Genomic DNA, 7409 nt, shown 5'->3' on the forward strand with positions numbered 1-7409 from the left:
CAATGATACATGTTGTAAAATTTTCATTTAGTTCGTCAACGCTAAGGTTATGAGAAAAAATTTTATCCAGACAGGCCTCTTCTTGAAATAGGGGCCAGTCCTCTATGTGCAGCTTCCAACGGCGTGGTTTTGTTGGGATTATTGGTGCTGGTGATGCACAGTTAATTACCACTGGAAAGTGATCACTTCCGTGCGGGTTATTAGGAATTTTCCACGTAAAATTGGTAAAAACGGATGGAGAGCTAAAAGAGAAGTCCATGCAACTCATCTTGCCTTAGGATGAAGAGCAATATGTGGCTTTGCCTGTATTGAGCAAGCAGACGTTGTTGCACAGAATAAAATCTTCTAAAATTTGACCTCTAGTGTCTGTCTGTTCACTCCCCCAAAATGAGAAGTGCACGTTAAAAACCCCGACTACCAGATATGGCTCTGGTAGCTCCTAAAAAGCTCCTCTAGACCTTGTAGTGTAACAGTGAGATGTGGTGGAAGATATATAGAGCATACGGTAATTGTTTTAAAGCTTAGGACGGTGACTGCAACGGCTTCATAATTCGTCTGGAGCTTTATTTCATGGGTTGCAACGCCACTCTGAACTACAACAGCAACGCCTCCAGAGAGCCTATTTGCTTGCTCACGGTCACGGCGAAAGACTTTATACTTTTTAAAAATATTTTATGAGAAGGTCCCAAGTTGGTCTCCTGCAGACACAGTGCTACAGCAGATAGAGATTTCAGGATATCTGTTGCGTCACTATATTTATTTAGAATTACACGGCAGTTCCAATGGATAAGGAACGCCATGATGAATTTGAGGGGGGGGGGGGGGGGATTGTATTGAGACCTTAGGTCCCTCCTTGCAGAGGAGCTGTTATTAAGGTTTTTCTTTTTTGCGATCAAGAGAGTTCCGCCTCCGCAGCGGCGGAGGTGAGCTCTGACTTGTGTCCATCGCCTCACTGGAGGCGCTGGAGTTCCGCGGGGAGGCCACGGGCAGGGAGGTTGTGGGCTGCTCTCAAGCGGGGAAGCCTAGCGGGCTGCCGACTTGGTGGCCGGCGGGCCCTTTTTCGAGGGTGGCATAGCAGCTGTCGCTGCATCTACCAGAGGCGCGGATGGCCCTGCCTCAGCCTCACTAGGTGTGAGCTCGGCAGGTGCCGAAGGCCGCTTTGGTGCGCCGCGCCCACGCACCTCATCGGCGAAGTTTGTACGTGCAGTGAAAGAGAATGTGACAGAGTCGTTGTGTAAGGCTGTCTTGGCTCTTTAAATGTTACATTTTATTTGGTCTTTATGTAATTATTTCCTTTTTTTTCCATGCAGGACACGACCTTGAATAAGCGGCGTGGTCGCCTTCGCAGTTTGCGCAGCGCAGCGCAGCATCGCAGTCGTTTGATTGATGATCATTGGAGGCACATTTGACGCAGGTATCGCGGCCCCGGCAGCTTTGGAAGCCGTGCGAAAACCTCTGGTATTTGAAGCAGCGTCGAGGCTTAGGTATATATGGACGCACGGGGATTTTTGCTTATCCTACCTCTATTGACTCGGGAAAGGTGCAGGAGGCGAAGGTCAGAACCAGGTGCTTTGTCGGAATTTCCTTGTCTTCTTTACGGATTTTGATTCTGTGTACATTAGTCTCATTCTGATCTGACAATCCTTCGAGCATTTATTCTTCGGTTTGTTGCAAGAAGTCATTGTCAGAAATGACACCGAGAATTATGTCTAGAGATCTATGTGGAGTCACGGAGACAGGGACATCACCAAAAGTTTCGATGCTTGCCAGCTTTGAAATCTGAGTGATATCGATCAGTTCGAGCAAAAGGTAACCACTAGCTAATTTTATCAATTTATACTTAGGGCCCAGGGAATCTGTGAGAACTTTGGACACTAGAAACAGGGATATAAGTCTGGCTGGCTTTTCTTTTTGTTCGCTATGAACGATGTGGTTCTTTGGGAAGGTAGGTTTCTTTTTGCTGAAAAACTGAGGGGTGACATCGGTCCGCCCTCTTTTCAGAGGCCGATGATTTGAAAGGAGAGATGTAGCCATAAATAAGAGTGCTCTTCGGCCATGGTGCCAGCCACCCACCATGGAACCCAACAAGGGGACGGACCGGAACTTGGAAGTCCTGCCCACGCCAGCAGCACACCGCTGCTATAACCAAGTATGGGCAACACAGGGTAGTTACACCACAAAAAGTTAACCCTTGGCGCCTATGAAATATGTAAGAAAAAAACGGGAAGAGAGGAGGAGAAAGGAGAGTTGTAAGAAAGACGACAGGAAAGTAAAAGATGGAGAGGAGGACAGGCAAAGGCGACTGCCGATTTCCCTCGGTCGGGTCAGGCCGGAGGTGCCGTCGACAGGAAGCTGGGGCCAAAGTGGTTTGCTGCTTCCGCCAAGGGGCCTTAAAGGTCCAAACGCTCAGCATCGGCTCAACCACCACGATCTCCTTTTCCCCGGACACGGCGATGCCACGCATGGCGAGGCGCTGGTGCTCATGTCCGTGGTGATGCACCGTTCACCATCATCCCCCTGCGGGGATATCCCTGCGGATGCTCGGGAACCCGTGCTGTTTACACTCACCAATGCCTGCAACCTGCAGACGCCCCCCTGCGGGGACTTGCTTTCTCTTGAAATCCACTCCGTTACCCTTAAGGACCAGCGGTTATCTTGCCTTCGCATTACATGCCTTGCCCAAGCCCATTTCTTCCTGTTGATTTCGACTAGGATGTCATTCACCCGCGTTTGTTCCCCCACCCACTCTGCCCGCTTCCGGTCTCTTAACGTTCCACCTATCATTTTGCTTTCCATGGCTCGCTGCGTCATCCTTAACTAACGCTGAACAACTTTCATTAGCCTCCACGTTTCTGCTTCGTAGGTGAGTACCGGTAAGATACAGCTGCTGTACACTTTTCTCTTGAGAGAAATTGGTAAACTGCCATTCATAATCTGAAAGAGCCTGCCATATGTGCTCCACCCCATTCTTATCCTTCTAGTTATTTCCCTCTCATGATCCGGATCAGCTGTCAATACCTGCTCCAAGTGTACGTATTCCTTCACCACGTCCAGGCGCTCACTGCCAATTGTGAACTGCTGTTGCCTTGCTATACTGTTGAACATTACTTTGGTTTTCAGCATGTTAATTTTCAGACCCAGCATTCTGATCTGCCTGTCTAACTCATTGATCATCATTTGCAGTTCACCTCCTAAGTGACTCAGCAAGGCAATGTCATCAGTAAATCGCAGATTATTTAGGTATTCCCCATTTACTCTTATTCCCGACTGTTCCCAATTCAGGCCTCGGAATACCTCCTGTAAACTAGCGGTGAGTAGCATTGGCGGGATCGTGACTTTTTGCCTGACGCCCTTTCTTATTGGAATTTTATTGCTGACTTTATGGAGGACTGTGGTAGCTGTGCAGTTGCAAGATATATTTTCCAGTATTTTGACATAAGTCTCTTCTACACCCTGATTACGCAATGTCTTTATGACTGCTATATATATATATATATATATATATATATATATATATATATATATATATATATATATATATATATATATATATATATATATATTCTCTTAAGGCAAGGCGTCAATTTGCTGAAAGGCAAAATCTTTTTGTACATAAATAACGATCGGTAGGCTAAGTAGGGCTGATGTGCAAAACATTGCGCAAATATATTCATATTTAAGCATATTTTATTCGCATCCACATCTGTCGACATATCGCCTTAAAGCTGATACATGAACGTAAACACAGCTGCAATTGCTTGCCTTTTCTAAGTAATCGTTAGACGTGAATAAATGTTTAGCTGTGAGAATGTAGGCTTCAGGAAATTATTCTGTAAATAATTACTTATAAAACACATAAACGCAGTCATTCTGTGGCGACAGGCAGAGGAAATTTCGGTATTTCGAGCACCGAACGTAGCTTTTAGATGTGGTGCTTTCCCATCAGCACCGTTGTGTAGTTAACGAGTTCAGAAGTTGGAGCAAATGGTGGCTTCCATCATAAGTAATACTTGAGTCCGGCTGCATCGAAGGGGTCTCGAGTGATTTGCGCACAGATGGAAAGGGAGAGAGAGAGAGCATCTTGCGGCCTGTTTTACACATGGTTTTTGCAAAAATTAGAAATCAGTTTTCAAGGTTGTTGTTTGCTCAACTTTTGTCAAAGCCCTGAAACAAACTTTGCCCTCACTCGCCCGATGTGCTGGTTGTTGTGTTGTAGCCTTGGAGATGAGCAGCCACTTCTGAACTGGCCATGGTGTGAGGGCACGGGTTCCCCTTTTTCATCCCCCTTTGTGTAGCGCTGCCAATTTGTATTTTTTTCCGCCTCGGATTTCATACCAAATGTAATGACTCTGGGTAAAAACTGCAGCGTAATTTTTAAAACGATACAGAAAAAATGTTCTGACCGCCACTGAAAATGGTTGCTTCCTTTGGATTGATGCGTTCTACCATCTAGCACAGGTGGTCCCTGATCCCATTTTGAATATTTGTAGGGAGCCTAAAACTCTCCCAGATCTCGCTGACTAAGCACTGGTCATAGCGCGCTGTGTTTACCGGCAGCGGCTCTGCTAAGTGGCGGTTCTTTGCGACCATCTGCGGGTCTTCATTGCTCGGTCGGCCGCACTTCTTTGGAGGGGCTTCTCTAGCGGCTATTTTTATGAAAAACGCTTCAGCGCTGGAGTCGTCCAACATTCTCTTTGTACAGGCATGGTTTTCAACGCCCGTAAGCAGAAAGCCCATTTCGTACCATACGTCCACAAGAAAAACAAAAAAACGGCGCTTTGTGGGGAGAAAACGCCACTGATATTTTCGGCATTGAGGCGCCATGTCCACATTTGTAGATGCGCTACTCTGAACGTTCACCACAGTACTTTTTAATCGTTTAGGACAATGAAAATTGGTGTGCCGTTTCTACATTAACCTAGCGACACATTCTGAGTGCTAAATTACATCATTTACGATCATTTGTAAGGACAGAATGCGAAAAGTAAAGCATTTATTCGTCCCTCCAAAAAACGACGTGCAGCACATATTTTCTTTTTTTTTTCAAACGCATTTCGCTGTCTCTGCAAGAGATGGCGCCATAAACTTGACAGGGAGGGTCGAAATGGTAAGACCACGGTATTCGAAGGTGGAATTTCTTGCGTAAGAAAATATGAGGAGGCTTAGGTCGGGTCCACATATGTGGATCCAGCGCCTGAAGGGGTTGTGTTTGTGTGTGCGTGTGCTTGTGCGTGTGCATGCGTGTGCGTGCGTGTGTGTGTAGGAAGCCACCAGCCGCCATAACCAAGGTGCAAAGAGGAATGATTCTATACTTTTTTTTATTTGTAGTGTTGATCAACACCCATTGATCCCATTGTTCCCATTGATCGATCCTTGATCATTGATTGATCCCATTGAGCGATCAATGGGAGAATAATCCTTAATTAGTCTGTAGCTCAAAAAGAAAAGTTACTTATAAAGCTGCAGAAAAAGACAGCCATGCCGCCGGTGGGATCCGAACCCACGACCTCCGAATATCACGTCCGGAGCTCTACCAACCGAGCTACGGCGACGGCTGTCCAATCTGCTGCTCTCGTGCGTATTTATGTTTGTTGGGTGTAAGCGACCCTTGAGGGTGTTCACCAGCGCCACCCTCGTCCATAGCGGCGGACGTAACACTTCCTGTAATATGGCCAGTGTGATGTGGAACGTCATTGTGTCGTGTAAGCGAATCTTGAGAGTGCTCACCACTCAAGGTATATATATATATACTGTCTGATATAATCTATACTACCGCATGTTAAATAACACAACTACACGGGTTGACTGGCGTTTCAACTGGCTGGACTGCGAACGAGTCTTTTTTAGACTGCTGCATGTTTATTCCAGACGAGCATTTTTGGGGGCTGGAGAAGGGCTTCTACAATTCGCCCAAAAAAATTCCGAAAAAACAATCTTGAGAAAAATGACACCTACGCATTTGGCGAGCCATGAACCGAACTCCAGAAAGTGTGTCTTGTGGCCGTACTTTGGGTATAGCACAAACCACCGGAACACGCATATGAAAGCGCACACACATTCTATTTGACTGGAGTTTCCAATCAAGTTCTTACCACAGCGTGTGGTGCCCTGGTCAAAACAGGTTGATCTAATAAGCGCTTGAGTTGATTGAAGGAAGGACACACATGACACATAAAGGCATTCCGATCCGGGAATGTGGATGGCGGTCTAGTTTTCTGGGAAGAGCTATAACTAATTGGAAGGGGGATGCCGTCGTCTAGCCTGGATTACGGCAGGGCCCTGAGGAGAATGTCGTCGGAGGCATCCCTAATTTTAGCTGGAAATGGTGCGGTTGACATCTTGATTATAGGTATGTGTATGTCTGGCCAAAGGCTTGATGAAGGGTGGAGGATAGAAACGAGACAATGTGGCACCCTGCGCCTTTGTGCCATTGCTTCATGGTGCACTAAATAGACGTCCGGACCTTAGGGCGTCGCGCCAACCGCGCCCAGTGACTCAACCCAGTGTGGCAGGGCAGGTGGAAATAATGATAATAAAAGTAACTGATACCCAAAATAGAGAATGGAAACCAAATTGTAAAGAGTGAAACTTGTAAAGAGTAAAATACCCTGAAAAAAAATAAAATACGAAATTAAAAAAACCTGTGTTGTGCACTTGCTCAAACTTTTGCGGCTCATGACTAAGAAGCGGGATTAGCTTGCTTTTTGTACAAAATTATGAATGTAATTCTGAATTTTATTGTTTAGGTGCACAGCCGAGTTTCACCCCGAAGGGGGGCGCCTGCAGCTTGCAGGCGTCGCGACGGTGAGTGGCGACACCGCAGGTTCCCGAGCATCCGCAGGGACATCCCCGCAAGGGGATGATGGTGAACAGTGCATCACCACGGACCCGAGCACCCACGCTTCGCCGTGCGTGGCATCGCCGTGTCCGGGGAAAAGGGGATCCTGGTGGTTGAGCCGATGCCGAGCGTTTGGACCTTTAAGGCCCCTCGGCGGAAGCAACACACCACTTTGGCCCCAGCTTCACGTAGACGGCACCTCCGGCCTGACCCGACCGGGGGAAATCGGCAGTTGCCTTTTCTTATCCTCCCCTCTGTCTTTCACTTTCCTATCTCTTTCTCACAACTCTCCTATCTCCTACTCACTTCTTAGTTTCTTTCACTTTTCATAGGCGGCGAGGGTTAACCTTGTGTGGCCAACCACCCTGAGTTGTGTCGTATTTGGTTATAGTTGAGGTGTACAGCTGGCGTCGGCAGAACTTGCGTTCAAGTTCCTGTCCCGTCCCCTTGTTGGACTCCATGGTGGGTGGCTGGCACCATGACTGAAAAACTTCATTTTCTATCGCTCCCCCCTTCCAAAACCCGATCGCTCTCTCAAGAGAGGGCGGAACAAAGCAGCAGACTTTTTTTC

At 47.0% G+C, this 7409-nt stretch overlaps 1 non-coding gene across 1 annotated transcript; it reads right to left on the reverse strand.

The window, feature by feature from the left end:
* Positions 1 to 5479: 5479 nt before the first annotated feature.
* TRNAS-UGA (transfer RNA serine (anticodon UGA)) lies at positions 5480 to 5552 on the reverse strand. The gene has a single exon. It is a non-coding gene; the product is annotated as a tRNA-Ser (tRNA).
* Positions 5553 to 7409: the final 1857 nt, after the last annotated feature.

Source organism: Amblyomma americanum, chromosome 11 (genome assembly GCF_052857255.1).
Source record: "Amblyomma americanum isolate KBUSLIRL-KWMA chromosome 11, ASM5285725v1, whole genome shotgun sequence".
Taxonomy (NCBI): domain Eukaryota; kingdom Metazoa; phylum Arthropoda; class Arachnida; order Ixodida; family Ixodidae; genus Amblyomma; species Amblyomma americanum.